We start from the raw sequence: 17536 nt of genomic DNA on the forward strand, positions 1-17536 counted from the left end.
CCGTCTTTCGGGTGAGATGTTAAACCAAGGTCCTGACTCGTAAAGAGTAGGGGTGTAACCCCGGTGTCTTGGCCAAATTCCCTCCACTGGTCCTTATCAATCATGGCCTCCTAGTAATCCCCATCCACTTGCCCCATCCACTTGATTGGCTCTATCATTCTCTCCTCTCCACCAGTAGCTGGTGTGTGGTGAGCGCACTGGCGCCGTTGTACTGTGGCTGCCGTTGCATCATCCAAGTGGATGCTGCAGACTGGTGGGGGTTGAGGAGAGACCTCCACATGATTGTAAAGCGCTTTGGGTGTACGGGAATACACAATAAAAGCGCTATATAAATCCATCATTCATTCATTCAATATACTTTTGTCGGACAACAGGTTTGTAATCGTTTCTTTGTGTTTTTATGGTAACCAATTAGCAAGGTAGGCTAACATACAAAGCCAGTTAGCCCTACTTGACAATCAAATTAAATCAGCATATTAATGTATGCCATGTGGACTCTGATTGGACGGTTGAGAGGTACTCATGTTTATGTAATGATTTGTTTGAATTAAGATATCTCCAAATACATTCTTACTAGTTCTTTATGAGGTTGAAGATATCTCCAAATGAACAGGTAGTGGTAGTTATTCTGTTTGTGATATCATCTTTTAATTTCTGACTAGTATTATTGCAATAGTGACTAGTATCTATTTAAATATTACCAGTAAGCATTCATTAGATACTAGTACTTATGTTTTAGATACTGGTACTTATTCATTAGATACTACCTATTTAATAGATACTAGTAGTTATTCATTTGGTACTAGTACTTATTTATTAGACAATAGTATCTTTTGTGATTACTACTAGTAACAATTCTTATCTTACGAGTAAGATCTGCTTTTTTACTCGTCTTATGTTATGACTAGTCCAAATGGCTACAGTAGAGTTCAATTAAAAAATTTACTAGTAAAATATTTGTTTTTTTACTAGTAACATTTCGAATAAGTACTAGTATCTAATGGATAACTACTAGTATATAAAAATTAAGTACTAGTCACTAGTGGAATACTTACTAGTCAAAACTGAATAGTTGATATCTCAATGATGGATCCCCATAGAAGTCAATGGCAAAAATGTAAAATTTGTTACTAGTAGCAATATAATAGTTACTAGTCACTATTGAAATAAGTACTAGTAGCCAATGAATAAGTACTAGTAGCCAATGAATAAGTAGTACTAGTAGCCAATGAATAAGTAGTACTAGTAGCCAATGAATAAGTAGTACTAATAGCCAATGAATAAGTAGTACTAGTAGCCAATGAATAAGTTCTAGTAGCCAATGAATACGTACTAGTACCCAATGAATACGTACTAGTAACTTTACAAAAGACACTAGTACCTAAAGAATAAGCACTAGTTCCTAAAGAATAAGCACTAGTAGTTAATGAATAAGTACTAGTACTTCATGGAAAAGATACTAGTATTTAAAAAATAAGTACCAGTAATATTAAATTAGATACTAGTGCGGCTTATAGATTAAATGTTAAAACGGCTTGACATAGACTTGTAACCCGAAGGTCGTGGGTTCGAGTCTCAGGTCCGGCAGAGATTGTAGGTGGTGGGAGTGAATAACCAACACTCTCTCCACCCTCAATACCACGACTGAGGTGAGACCCTTGAGCAAGGCACCGAACCCCAACTGCTCCCCGGGCGCCGCAGCATTGTCTGCCCACTGCTCCGGGTGTATGTTCACTACTGTGTATGTACACTTGGATGGTGTTATATTTGATAAACCGGATTAAAGGGCTAAAACCTCTGATTCTCATCTACCATCCTCATAAATGGATCATCATCAACAGATATATAATCACCTTTCATCTGAGTTGATATTGGCAGAAGTCTCCCTTCCTTTCCTCCGGTGTCCGTCCTGGTTCAGTCAAGTTCGGGCCTCTTGGGACTCGTAATAAGGATTTTATTCAGGTTCTGATAACTAGTTATTATTTATTAATCACTCAGAGACTTGTTTAAAATGGTTAACAAATCACCAACACAATGGTTTTGTTTCATTAAAAACAGTAACTCATAAGCAAATAACAAAAGTAACGAGTAAAAATCTTCACCACGAATGTCGGCCTCGTACATTCATTATTCCAGCATTTTATAGCCTTGCATATCATTTGCATTAATCACATAATAAAAACCTCCCATCAATTTCCCCTCTTCTCCCTCTGCCTGTGTTCGCCTCCGCTGCTCGTGCAGGTGTATGTATGTATCCAGGTGTATGTATGTATGTAAATGTATCCTTTGCTACAGAAGCTGCACAAGACAGGGTTAGACGTTCAACAGAACAAATTATAACACCTTCAGACAAGGTGTCACCTTCAAGCATGCAGATTGCAGTTTTAAACTATAAGGAAAGCAGCAACACCTTAGAAAACATACAAACCCGATTCCAAAAAAGTTGGGACACTGTACAAATTGTGAATAATAACAGAATGCAATGATGTGGAAGTTTCAAATTTCAATATTTTATTCAGAATACAACATAGATGACATATCAAATGTTTAAACTTAGAAAATGTATAATTTTAAGGGAAAAATAAGTTGATTTGGCATCAACACATCTCAAAAAAGTTTGGACAAGGCCATGTTTACCACTGTGTGGCATCCCCTCTTCTTTTTATAACCGTCTGCAAATGTCTGGGGACTGAGGAGACAAGTTGCTCAAGTTTAGGAATAGGAATGTTGTCCCATTCTTGTCTAATACAGGCTTCTAGTTGCTCAACTGTCTTTGTCGCATCTTCCTCTTTATGATGCTCCAAATGTTTTCTATGGGTGAAAGATCTGGACTGCAGGCTGGCCATTTCAGTAACCGGATCCTCCTTCTACGCAGCCATGATGTTGTAATTGATGCAGTATGTGGTCTGGCATTGTCATGTTGGAAAATGCAAGGTCTTCCCTGAAAGAGACAACGTCTGAATGGGAGCATATGTTGCAGTGGCGCCTCCAGAAATTTTTCATTGGGGTGGCCAGATGGGGCCACTTAAAATCTTGGGGTGGCACACCAAAACTATAAACCCTAAAAATGTATTGGTGATTTAAAAAAAAAAATCCCATTGTTTTTGCCTTTTTGATGTCTATTCATGCCATTTTATTTTTTTAGGAAAAAAATATGAATAAAATATATTTTTTCAAAAATTTTAATTTTCTATTTTTTTCTAATGCTCTAAACAATGTAATGACATGAAAAAAAGGTTTTTTGGGGGGGTCTCAGGAGGATATAGCGGGCACATGACAGAATCGGGCAATGAAGTCAGCACACGCTTTTGACGCGTGCCATTTTGAGAACACTACAGAAAGAGCACGTTATTTTCGCCTGTGTGGATACTTCAAAAGACGTTTGCTCTGCCTGTGTGGTTTACCTGTAACACATTCAGAACGTGCGTTTTGTCCGACTCCAAACGCACGCATTCGACGCCCATTTCCTGTTATGATAAACGCACGTCAAAAACGCGCGTTTTTGGTGACTCCAAAGCGCGCGTCAAGAACGCGCGTTTCATAGGAAATCACACGTCGAAGACGCGCGTTTTGATACACAAAACCGTGCGTTTCCGACGCGCGTTCGCCATAATCCCAAAGCGCGCGCTAAGAACGCGCGTTTTCATGCCTGCCTGACTGTGCATTAGGGATGAAATGCATAACTGATGCTACTAAAATTTATACTGGCCAGTGGGGTGGCCAGTGTGGTGGCCAGGAGTCGGCCAGGGGTGGCCGGCCACCCCCTGGTGGCGCCATTGATATGTTGTTCTAGAACTTGGATATACCTTTCAGCATTGATGGTGCCTTTCCAGATGTGTAAGCTGCCCATGCCACGCGCACTCATGCAACCCCATACCATGAGAGATGCAGGCTTCTGAACTGAGCGCTGATAACAACTTGGGTTGTCCTTGTCCACTTTAGTCCGGATGACATGGCGTCCCAGTTTTCTTCAAATTTTGATTCGTCTGACCACAGAACAGTTTTCCACTTTGCCACAGTCCATTTTAAATAAGCCTTGGCCCAGAGAAAACGCCTGCGCTTCTGGATCATGTTTAGATATGGCTTCTTTTTTGACCTATAGCATTCCTGTATGTGATGCAGTGCCGTCTAAGGGCCCGAAGATCACGGGCATCCAATATGGTTTTCCGGCCTTGACCCTTACGCACAGAGATTGTTCCAGATTCTCTGAATCTTTGGATGATATTATGCCCTGTAGATGATGATAACTTCAAACTCTTTGCAATTTTTCTCTGAGAAACTCCTTTATGATATTGCTCCACTATTTTTCGCGGCAGCATTGGGGGAATTGGTGATCCTCTTGCCATCTTGACTTCTGAGAGACACTGCCACTCTGAGAGGCTCTTTTTATACCCAATCATGTTGCCAATTGACCTAATAAGTTGCAAATAAGGTCCTCCAGCTGTTCCTTATATGTACATTTAACTTTTCCGGCCTCTTATTGCTACCTGTCCCAACTTTTTGGGAATGTGTAGCTCTCATGAAATCCAAAATGAGCCAATATTTGGCATGACATTTCAAAGTGTCTCACTTTCAACATTTGATATGTTATCTATATTCTATTGTGAATAAAATATAAGTTTATGAGATTTGTAAATTATTGCATTCCTTTTTTATTCGTAATTTGTACAGTGTCCCAACTTTTTTGGAATCGGGTTTGTATACAAATCTTGTATACACTTGTCTGAACCACTATATCATGCCCCTGATAACACTTACTTATATTATGATAATACTCGGGTGTGAGTAACACTTTAAATCTCGGGCTCAGCTAGAAATTCCACTTTGCAAACAGGTTGCAAAATGCATCTCCTAGTTTCGACCTCTCTCTCACAAAACGAACAAAATAGCCACAAAGCAATCAATACACGTGCTCTTAAATATACAGCACATACTTTTCGGTACAGCATCTAGCATTCACATGACCATGATGGGAGTTTGAAGTTCTATTGCTTCTAATTCATATGTCACCATTTGTAGTTCAGCTGAAAAATCATACAACTTAAATATTTCCCTCATTAACTTCATTATTCTTTTATTCACAAATTCTTGTTTCCTCATTAACTTCAGAATTGCTCTCATTTTGAAGAAGATCTTTTGGTCCTCCGGTCCCCTTTTAGGCCCGCTTCCGCCGTTCCTCCTTCTTCTGTCTCTTTGACATTCTTATCCTGAAGACGTTGAAGTCCCTGTGCTAAAAGATCATTAAAATCAACTTCTATGTTATCTGACCGTTTTTTACTGCTCTAGACTGGGGATTGATCAGGAGATCGCATATCGGTTATGGCAGGAAATGCTTCAATGGGTTAAATGCAGAGCACAAATTCCAAGTATGGGTCACCATACTTGGACACACACCACTTCCCTTTCCCCTTATTTTCGGGTCATCGTCATAAAAGCCCTGTCACAAACATTGTCACAGCCACGAAGATACATCTATCATTTCATCAAGCTGAATGCTCACTAAAAACTGACAGTCATTATGTTTTCAAGCCGTTTCATTTTGACGTGAGACAAAGCAGTGATATCTAAGGTACTTTATAATTAGTCAATTACGCCATTATTTTCTTCATTCAAGGCCGAGAGCTCGCACGAAAACAAGAGGTGGGATTTATCGCAAGAACCAATCACATCCAATCATAACCGATCATATCCAATCATAGCGCGATGGAGGCATTGCCTCCTCTCACGTGATATTTTTCCCCATTCATTTCAATGAGCCTCCAGAAAAGTCACCACATGCTTTGGGGTCTCTGTAGAAAGTCTATGGGCCGAAGGGAGGCAAGCCTCCGCTGTAACTTTACCTGCGGGTGTCGCTGTTGAACAGTGTTACTTTATAAAAACGATTGACTTTTATTATCATATTTAGTCATATTTGCGCTGTTTTATTTTTGTAAAATCTATTTTCTCATCCAATTTTGAAGGGAGGAGACACCTCCCTTGCCTCCTCGGAGGAAACGCCCCTGCAGTAGAGACACTTTCTGCTTTTTTCATCACTACACAAAAACCAGATGCTGAAATGAAGTGATTTCACATGATATTTCTTTTGCTTGTGAATATTAGGTATTAGGTATTTCATATTTTCCACAGTTAGCTCATAAACATGAGGTGCATTTTTGTCTCAACTGTACTCATATAGTGTACAGTTGAAACAGTAGCATGGTCAAGTCACTATTATTTGTATAGCTCTTTTAACAATGCAAATTGTGTCAAAGCAGCTTTACATCAGCTTGATATAAAGCTGGGTGGCTTTATATCAGCTTTACAGTATTTAGACGGGGAAGTTTGTCGAAATAGTGTCTTTCTCCTCTGGCCAGACAAAATCAGCAGTTTAAATCTAGGCTAAAGCAGAATCAGTTTGTGCAAAGGACTCATCTGGTTCCTGTCATCTTGTTCCGATGGCTATCTTGGAGACAGGGTCTTCACTGGGGATCAGTTTCTGGGGCTCATCTAGGTGTCCTGGCTGTAGAGGTCATCTCTAGGTGCTGATCCACCATCTGATCTGGATACAGTCTGGATATGGGTGGCTACGGTGACCTTGGAATAAGAAAGAAACCGATGGTACAGTTGAGACACCCATTCTTAATGCTCTAAAGCTGGCTAACCATTTATGGCAAATGTAATAAATTACAAAATTACAGTTTTAAATAATTACAGTTTAAAAAATATATATATTTATTTGCTTTATTTAATTCAAATTCAGTTAAATAAAACCGGAACAAATATTTAACATAACAAAAAAATATGGCAAACAGTACAAATGTAAACATAACAGTAAAAATAACAACATACATACCCGTATGTTCTATAACCCTACCCCTAAACCTAAACATCACTCAAATCTTTCTGCATTTTTACATTTTCAATCATTCTGTATGATTTATAAGAATCGCAGGGGAAAATATTCCCATAAGGTGAATTTACTGGTATTACTATATGTGTGGGGACATTTGGTCCCTATAATGTAGGTAATAACCGTACACAAACACACACAGCCTCTGTATGCATTTTATTTTCTATGATTGGACGGTTACTGTATACAGCAACCTAAAGGGTGTAAAGTTGAAATATCACAAATATATATATTTTTTTTAACTGAATTTGCGTAGCATATGTAAATGTCACTTTTATCCTGTTATCATAACGCTGTTCAACTAAACATCATGTGAAGCAATAGGAGACTAATCCGGGTACAGTTGATACACTGTGTCTCAACCGTACCCCACTGACATGCTCGCACGTTTCTCTAGATTATGAAAAGACCTTGCATGGCACAATGTTATAAAATGCCTATGTTTAGAGCACAGGGTAATGTTTGCAATGATGTATGTTAAGTTTAACAATCATAAAATAATAATAAGCTATTCATTATGGAAGGGACATGGTGAAATGAAAATCTCACCTTGGAAAAACTGTTCATGCAGCCATTTCGATCGTCATCTGGTGGTTGGCTGCAGTATATACTTTTACAGTCCATGGGTACAGTTTTTTTTTTTTTTTTTAACTGGTTTGGTAGCCTATTTTCATAAGTAAGGTGTACATTTTCAAAACTTATTACAAAACTTTAAACTGATCACAGTTGTAACACCACTGGTCATTATTTCAAAACCTGATCTCATGATTTCATTGTTGCAAATATTTTTATTCCACATAATCATTGTTTCAGAACACAAGATCGTTGTGATATGTATTGAGAACATTTGGTTTAATCACCAAAAGACAGCAGTAAGATCTTTTTTCAACTTAGTATTTTTAACTATCAGTTCATTCAAGAGCAAATAATGCAAGATTCATGTTTCAAATCACCTTTATTGCTGAAATAATTACAGTAATACAGGCAATAACTGTCATGTTAGAAAATACATTTGCATATCTCACATAAAATCCTTAATGTGTTATCAAAATATGTGATGAAGGTATGACATGGCCATAAGGTTTCTTGCAAGAACAGTTTACGGTCACAGCAGAAAAAGTCCAGTCCCCGTGCCATATGACTGAATCTTTAGGTGAACTTTTCAGATGAAAGCTGAATTATAGTAATGTGCAGTCTCTATATGCCTCCATATACAGTATCACATGGCACAATGTATTCTAAAATGCTGTATTTGATGCTGTCTCTCTTCTTCTGATACATCTTTGAATAATCTCGGATCAGTTCCTCTCGCGTGTATCCTGCTGTATGTTCACAAACTGCAAAATGCACCTTTTTACAAATGAGGACATCAGGATTTTGTCAGGTTTTGCTCACTTCTGGGTACAAATTTGTCCCCAATATATGGTTACAGTAAGTAGACACAGACACACACACACACACACACAGACACACACACACACACACACACACAGACACACACACACACACACACACACACACACACAGACACAGACACACACACACACACACACACACACACAGACACACACACACAGACACACACAGACACACACAGACACAGACACACACACACACACACACACAGACACAGACACAGACAGACAGAGACACAGACACAGGTTTTAAACTTTACAAACGGTATATTGGATCTCCTTACACTAACCCTATATTCCTAAACCTACCTTTACGGAAATTTTTTTTTGTTGGTTTGTTTTTGTTTTTTTTACCATAGAAAAATGAAAAATATCCCCACAAGGATTTCAGGTATTGCAGTTTTTGTGGGGACATTTTGTCCCCATAACATAGGGTTTACCTGAATCACTCACACTGACAAAATAGTGGTTATCTAACATAAATCCCTTATAGTGTAAAAAGAAAAAAGTTTGATTAAATAATAGACAAATGTATTTAACTGAATGAGAAGACATGCAAATAAAAAGTTAGACAGTAAGAGCTTTATGAAAGGAAGTTACTATGAATGAAACATTTATATAGATGAAACACTTATTTTGTGTAGTGAAAAGTTGTGTGTGTATACTAAGACAATTGAAAAAGTTGAAATTTAAAAAAAGGTGCACTTTTGATGATCTGTTGTGATATTAGTACTAAGAGTTTTGAAAATTTAACAGTTGCTTGTGAAAATAGTACAGAACCAATTAAAAACAAAGAATAGCACAATACCAGTACATCTACTAATAGCCAATGACTACTTAAATGATTTTGATCAAACAATAACCACTGTTGTTTAGACTGTTTTGTGGTTTGTTTGTGTATTTATTTATTCATTCACTTATTTAGTCTTTATTGGACAAGGAAAAGACTAATTTAATCTCTTTTTGGCACACATCTCGCTTTCTACTCTTTTCCATAGTTTTCATATGCTTTGAATTGTTTATCCAAAATTGACAACAAAGGCATATGTGGGTATAAACTTCCATTACAATAAGAGTCACTTGGTAGCCTATAAAAGCACATGTCCAGGTCTGAGGAAAGGATGTGATTACTGACCATGAGCATTACTCATCCAATTTTGTGCCTTGAAAAGGTTAATGAAAAGGTGAAGAATCATCACCATTCCTTACTTGTGAAGCATATTTTATTAGATTGTACTGTTTTTAATTGAAATAGACAACGGTTTTATTCAGAGGTGTGTTTAACTGATTTATTTAAAAATGTATCACCTGAATGTATTTTAGAATTTTGTCTAATGTAGATTTGAAATGTCTTTTATAACTTGTATACCTTATATAATTTATACTGAGATCGCCATGAAAATATAAAAAGTGAATGAATGAATCGATGAATAATGAAAAGGTTAATGCTGAATCCTATGTTAACAGGTTTTTACAACACCAAATGCAAATGCCTTTCCGCTAATTTAATTTTGATGCTTCCTTTAATTTTCGACAATTCTTTTTGTTTTATCTTGCATGACATGATTAAAAACATTAAGTATTATGTATTAAGCATTATGACATCATTGTTGGTCAGACAAATCTGATTTGCACAAGAGAGGTTGTTGAATGCAATGTAATTCGAAGATGCTTCATGTTTAGCATCAGTGTAGTTCTTCATTTCTCTCTGTTGGTGCTGTAATCCAACACAATGAAGTTTGATGAGCCTTCACCTATAGCCTAAATTAAATAATAGTTTGTGTGATTTAAACTAAATATTACTGCAACTTTAAACATGAAATTTATTAAAAATCCTTCCAAATGGATTTTCTTTATACTTCTTTATTCCGTAATGGCATGACACACTTTGAACACTAGATTAGTGTTAAATGTGTTTGTTGTGGTTGCACAAAAAATGAACATTCTATTTGATATTATCAAATTTGTTGACAAAATGACAGCAGCAGAAATATTTCTTTTTTGAAAATTATTGTTCCTCTGTCATGTGTATACTGAAGTACCAGAAAATAAAACATGTTCTATCCAGCATTTGTTATGCAGTTTTTATTTATTTTGTACAAAATTAAAGCAGATATTGCAGATTCTGGAAATGCATTTCTGTTTATTTTATGCATGCATATACTGTGTCCTGTGTGAGATGATGTTGTCCTCTGTTTCTTTGTGTTTTATTTATATGTACAGATGCATATGAAATGTCATCAGCTTCATTCCCCTGAAACAGTAAAGGTAAATGTACATTTATATTTTCTAACCAAAAATTAATATAAAAATGTATGTGTGTGTATATGTACACACACACACACATATATAGAATTTAACTTCTTAAGAAGTCTAAAAGCTGAATACCTGCACGTCCAGTGTTCTTTTACATAATGTCTTTGATTCCTTTAAATTTTCTGGAAAAAAAATAGAAAGAATGGAAAATAAAATGAATGTGTAATTTGTACAGTTGAATAGTTAAAACAAATTAAGGAATGTACATGAATTGTACTATGTGCTTCTAACCTTTTTTTAGTCTTTTTATTCTCCAGCACATACACACATTTGACAAGAGTGAGAGTAATAGAAGCACACAGATCACAGGCAGCCATATTGGGGTACTGATATAATTACCAATACCAGCTTTTTTATCCTCTGTCTCTTCTGTATTCTGCTGCTCTACATCAGGATAAGGAGAATATGGCAGGATTTTAGGATCTGAATTGGCAGTTTAGTTTGAACGCATAAAATACCATATACGATACAATATTGTATAGAAATTTTAAATGGCTTTGTCTAAAGACATTAACTTTTCTTTTTCAAGGCTGCAGTCATATTTTCTTTTCATGTTTTTCATTGTTCACCTTTGGTCAAATATTTTAAATGAATAGGCCTATTATAATATTATTATTCATAGGACTGTCTGAAATGCATGTATACCTTCATAGTCCAGTTTTGTGCAGTTAGTTTGCTCATTCTTATAGTCAGTGCAGCAGTAGAGCATGAGATCAGTGTCAGTGATGTTCATCAGAAGCAGAGAGTGAGTCTTTGTGGATGAACTGAGAGCTCTTATCCGACCTGCATAACTGGGGTGAATATTGGAGGGCTCTGCTTTAGTTTCTGGACCATAACCATATTCTAGTCTCGTATTCTGACAAATGTTTGGTTTCCATCTGTAAGGATCCAGGTAATCTCTCTATCATCTTTAATGCTACAGGGAAGTGTTGTGTTTCCTCCTGGATCAACTTTCACAGATGATCCTTCAGTGACAATCATTAAGACAATGAAACCTGGAGATGAAACAAAAGAGAGTATTATGACATTAACTGAACTGAACCGAACTGATATGACACTTTCTTTGCTTTACTTTTGACTTTTGTAATTGATGCAAATGTTCTTTAAACATTAATATCTAAAATAATGTTAATTTAAATGTACAATTGAGAATAAGCAACATAAGTCTATCGATAAAGAAATAATCTAAACATCTTTAGATTATCATAGTAAGTAGTTTTGTTTGTATACACATCAAATCAAAAATGTATTTATAAAGCACCTTAAAAAACACCAAAATGTGTACCAAAATGCTGTACAATTAGATAAAACACAATAAAATACAAAATTATTTGCTAAAATAAAATGAAATAAAAATAAACAAACATAATTGCATCTAATCCGAACAAATAGTCCTCACGAAGCAGCAAAGGCCTCATAAAACAAATATGTCTTAAGACGGGTTTTAAACGTGTACAGAGGGAGACAGATAGATATTGGTAAACATATCATAAAGGCATAAATAAAGTAAGATAAAGGCATGAATTACTTTCTCCAGGGGCCTCTACCATGAAGCCGGTTTAGCTGGCTAGCCAGGTAAGTTTCAGTTTAGTTTGCACCAATCCTGGGTTTTAGGTACCATGAAAGTGGCTTGGCTTTTAGCTGCGTTCATTGCCATAGTAACTTACACTGCACAGCTAACCTGCTCCAGGGTAGGTTATGTTCTGGGTTCGAGATCTCAAACTGAAATTGGACCAGTCAGATGTGAGCAAAGTGACACATGTCTGACACAAAAAAGTCACTCCCCCAGTTTCTCTTCCTACAAATGAAAGGTCACCTTAAAAAATAAAAATCCCACGAGCAGCTTTGGGACTCTCTGATCACTGTTTGGTTCATCTCATACCGACCTACAGGCAGAAATGAAAATCTGCAAAACCTGTATTAAGATCTGTTAAAAGATGGACTAAGAAACAGAGCGGGATTTACAAGCCTGTTTCTCTCTCACTGATTGGACTGTTTTCAAAGCTGCTGCAAACGATCTGGACGAGCTCACAGAGACTGTAACATCTTATATCAGTTTCTGTGAGGATATGTGCATTTTTACCAAGACTCATCTAACTTACAACAACGACAAACCATGGTTTACTGCAAAACTCAGACAACTCCGTCAGACCAAAGAAGATGCTTACAGAAAGGGGGATAAAGTCTTGTATAAACAGGCCAAATACACACTGGAAAAGGAGATCAGAGTGGCAAAGAGGAATTATTCTGACAAGCTCAGGAAAAAATTCTCTTCCAGTGATCCTGCTTCAGTGTGGATAAGAATGCAGGATATCAGCAGTTACAAGTCACCATCCCCCAGCACTCTGGAGAATCAACAACTGGTAGACGATCTGAATGAGTTCTACTGCAGGTTTGAAAAAACACCCCACACCTGCCCTGAACACCTCTCCACACAACCATTCACACCTCCAGCAACCCCCCTCTCCCCCACACCTACAATTCAGATCAACGAAGATGACGTGCGCCAGGTCTTCAGAAAGAACAAAAGAAAAGTACCAGGCCCAGACGGTGTGTCACCAGCCTGCCTAAAAACCTGTGCTGACCAGATGGCCCCCATCTTCACACAGATCTTCAACAGATCACTGGAGCTGTGTGAAGTCCCCTCATGCTTCAAACGCTCCACCATCATCCCCGTCCCAGAGAAACCCAAAATTACTGGACTTAATGACCACAGACCTGTGGCTCTAACGTCTGTGGCCATGAAATCATTTGAAAGACTGGTTTTGGCTTATCTGAAGGCCTCCACTGGACCCTTACTGGACCCCCTGCAGTTTGCCTACAGAGCAAACAGTTTGCCTACAGAGCAAACAGGTCTGTGGATGATGCAGTCAACATGGGACTGCACTTCATCCTGCAGCATCTGGACAGACCAGGGACTTATGTGAGGATCTTCCCTCAGGCAATCCATCTCATGAACACTTGACACTAAATGTGGAACACACAACTCTATTATACATTATTTATTCACCACACATACTTATTTTTTCATTTCAAATTTGCACATATCAGACCTGTACACACATATTTGTCTGTGTCTATTATACAGTATATTGTGTTTTTGCTGTTTTGTACATTGCCTATTTGTATATTATTCTTTTATTATCTGTGTCCTGTGTTGCTGACTTTCTGTTGCACTGTAGAGCTTCTTTCACTATAACAAATTCCTTGTATGTGTAAACATACCTGGCCAATAAAGCTTACTCTGATTATTGCTTTTTTCCTTGCTAAACGTGTCAATAGTTAAATACACAAATTAATGAAAATGGAATGTACCATAACTTTAGATTTACTCAAATTTATTATTTCTTTATTTGAAATCTTTTTTGAAAAATGATTTCACATCACATTTTTTAATATATTTTAATTCTGGATTATAAAACTAGTTCTATAAAAATTCTATAAAAACTATAAAATAATTTTAACAAACAAATAAAAAAATTACCTGTATTGTTCTATTTAGAACCACTTCCTGTTGCAGTGACCATAGCAGTGCTTAGGTCTTTACTATAATGAACCCTATATGAACTCTTCACATTTATGTACAACAGATTTAGAACTGACAGATTGTTTAGTGTCCACACTAACATCCTTTTGAACAAACGTTATGAAATTAAGTTTTCATTTTCATTTCTCAGTGGTCCAGAAACTGGTTTCAGAAAAGATCACATGCATCACCATTTTATTTTGTAGTAAGTCCAACGCATTACTATATGTCCACAGTGGCCTCAAGCTTACCAAGAGAACGCAGTCACAATTAGACTCAAATCAAGAAAAGATTATTTTCTATTGCTATATATTCTTAAGAAGTATTATCACCTCTTACTGTGAACTTGTATGTGTTCAGTGCGATAACCCAACGATATACAGCCAGCCAGACAGAAAATCTAAAAATCCATTACTATCAATCCAAAGTTTATTCCAAGAAAGTTTCTTGATGTCACATAATAATATTGCAAATTCAGGCAATCTCTCTTCTAACGCATTGGAAGAAGAGGTCAGAAAAAAAGTAATGCTAGTTTTTGTGCATTGCTAATTGCAGTTCATAATGCACAGAAGAACATACATTGCTAAATCATGCAGTCATATGAGTAAACACATAGGATAAGCAAAAGGAGTACACATAAAGCCTTTGGCATGCTTACTTATCAATCCTCTCAGCATCATTGTCTCTGGGCTTCTCTCTCTGTAGTTGAAAGAATGAAAGCCACTCGTGGTGTTTTCTCCTTTTATTTTATGACATCATAGATGCCCTTGACTTACCAATAGGCAATGGCCCCGTGATAGGAAAAGACATACACAGAGAGATGCAAATTAATGTTGAGGCAACCCAAAGGTATGAATCAGTATCTCACTTGCCAGGTTTACGTTACTTGAGGGGAAAGTGGGGTGAGTTAACGATGACAATTTTTAGTTTTGGATGAGCTGTCCTTTTAATTATCCAAGTTGTCATATAGTTGAGTATTTTAAAAGCGTAACAAATTCCAGGGTCTTTAATATCAACTTAATGTAAAATGACACAAATGTAGGGTAATAAAGTATCATTTAGAGTATGATCCTTCCTTTGAAATAAACATATATAAACTATGTGTGCAAGAGCTGTTGAACAATCAATAATGACTTTGCTTATGTCATCATGTTATTCTGAGGTTCTTAATTTATAACACCCTGAAAATGTTCATTTTCAAAGCAAAAATAGATATCTTATAAAGTGGTTGTTGTGGTGAAGCTCTCACAAAAAATATCAATGACCGCAGAGAACAAAAAATAAAGGTTGAATAATAGTTCAACTGAATGCTTGCACGATACACAAAATGTTTCAGTTAAAAAGTTAATTGATCCAAAAGAATTTCAATCACAATACTAATAAAGCACCACTAAGGATTTGATCATCGATGAGGCTTTATTATGAATTGATTTATGTTTCAAACATACACTTACTTTTCTTGCCTCCATTAGCTATGTCCCCTCTGCTGTGTCGGCAAGCATGACAAACACTTGACACATAGCTGCATCTCTGTGGAAAGATATGTTTTTGTGATTTGTTTTTCAAGAATATTAAATATTAACAATAAATGAAATGATAGCCCAGCCACATTGCAGTCTTTTCTCAAGATACTCACATAATTTGAAATTCTTTTTATAAGTTAATAAGGCATCTTAACAAAAACATATTTGGAGGAGCTGTGGTCTGGCTGTTAAGAAACATGTTGAAGCCCCTGAGTTACTGCATCAGGAAATTCATGTGCTTAACATGAAAACACTGACATAACTGAGACTTCCGTAAGAGGTACTGTTTGCCTTACAAAGTCTTAGCAGTGTCATACAGAGCTTTACCACAATGAACTCTTTAAAGTGTTTACTATATATGATCAAATATAGGGAAAGAGAAACTAAACACAACAAAAAAATTAATAATCCAATTTAATAATCCAATATAGAAATGTAAATGCCTTTGAGCAATTATTTGACCAATTCTGTGAATATTATTGACTCTTGTATGATAAAATGCTTGTGATGTTGTTCACTTGTAAGTTGCTTTGGATAAAAGCATCTGTTAAGTGATTAAATATCCATAATCATCAGGATTTTTATAATGTTTCATCTTCAGGTTTCAGTCTCTTAATGATCGTCACCGAAGCAGTGAAAGTTCATCTAGGAGGAATGTTGCATGGACTTCACACTTGAACAATCTCACTGCACAAAGCGGGACTATCAAGGTATATGTTTCAGACAATTTTTATGTACCTTAAAATATATTTATTTAAAATGAATGATCATGTGAGCAATCAATGCTTTCAATTCAGCATCAATTTTAATATCAGTTTCCTTGGAAACATAACACAGGAGAACAAAGAATATTATACTCAGCCTTTTGTTAGGTGATGTAGATGTGAGCACTGAAGATATTGATCAGGATACAGATTTCAGTCATGATCCAGTGATCAGCGACATTGTCTTATGGCTGCCTGTCGTCTGTGTGCTTCTGCTACTGTTACTGGTGTCACATTTGTGTTGGAGAGGAACAGGACTGTGGAAAGGTGGATTTTACTTGAACATGATTTTTTCACGAATACCAAAGTTTTATTTATTTTTTTAAAATAATGTTTTGGTATAATTATTTTCTCATTTAAAGGTTGTGGAAGAACTAATAACCTGAACCAGGACTGGATTCACAATAGTGTTCAGGTCTGAATCTCTCAGTTAGCTAGTAGTTTGTAATAACCACATAAGAATATCACATTCTCTTTTTCTCTTGCTTTCCAGGGTAAAACAGGACAAGATGATTGGACACTGGCTGAAGTTTTGTATACACTGATACCTTAATTCATTATTTCAAAATTCTTTTATACACTTATCCTCAATACAATTTGAAAGCATCAGTGTCTCGTTGTTAATCAGAGTAGTTTTATAACCCATTGTTTCAGATGTGCTTCAATGTGCAGGTGCAGATTGTTATAACTGTTTATGTCAATGCTTTATGATATTTTCTGCCACTTTAAATATCTAAATTATGCACATGAATAATGACAATACTTGCAATGGCCTATACTGTTGTATTTTATTGTGATTATATCAAAAAGCTCCTCTCTCACAACAACTTTTTTAACAATGTTTCCTGTGTGTGATTGTTGACTAAATGTAGCTCTTGTGCCAGCAGTTGAAAAGAAAGTCGTCTTATACACACATTGAACAGACAGACACTCTATTTAGAGAAATACTTCCAATAAAGTTATGCAAGCAGAACTGATATAGAGAATTAAGAAGCTCTTTTGGATGCATTTTTCTGTGGGTGTCTGAAGCAATGACATGTTGGACATGTCCTAAACTTTTTATGTGAGACCTTCTGTTCAGTGGCTGTAAACTACATCCTGTT

This window comes from Barbus barbus (genome assembly GCF_936440315.1).
Source record: "Barbus barbus genome assembly, chromosome: 44".
Classification (NCBI taxonomy): Eukaryota; Metazoa; Chordata; class Actinopteri; order Cypriniformes; family Cyprinidae; genus Barbus; species Barbus barbus.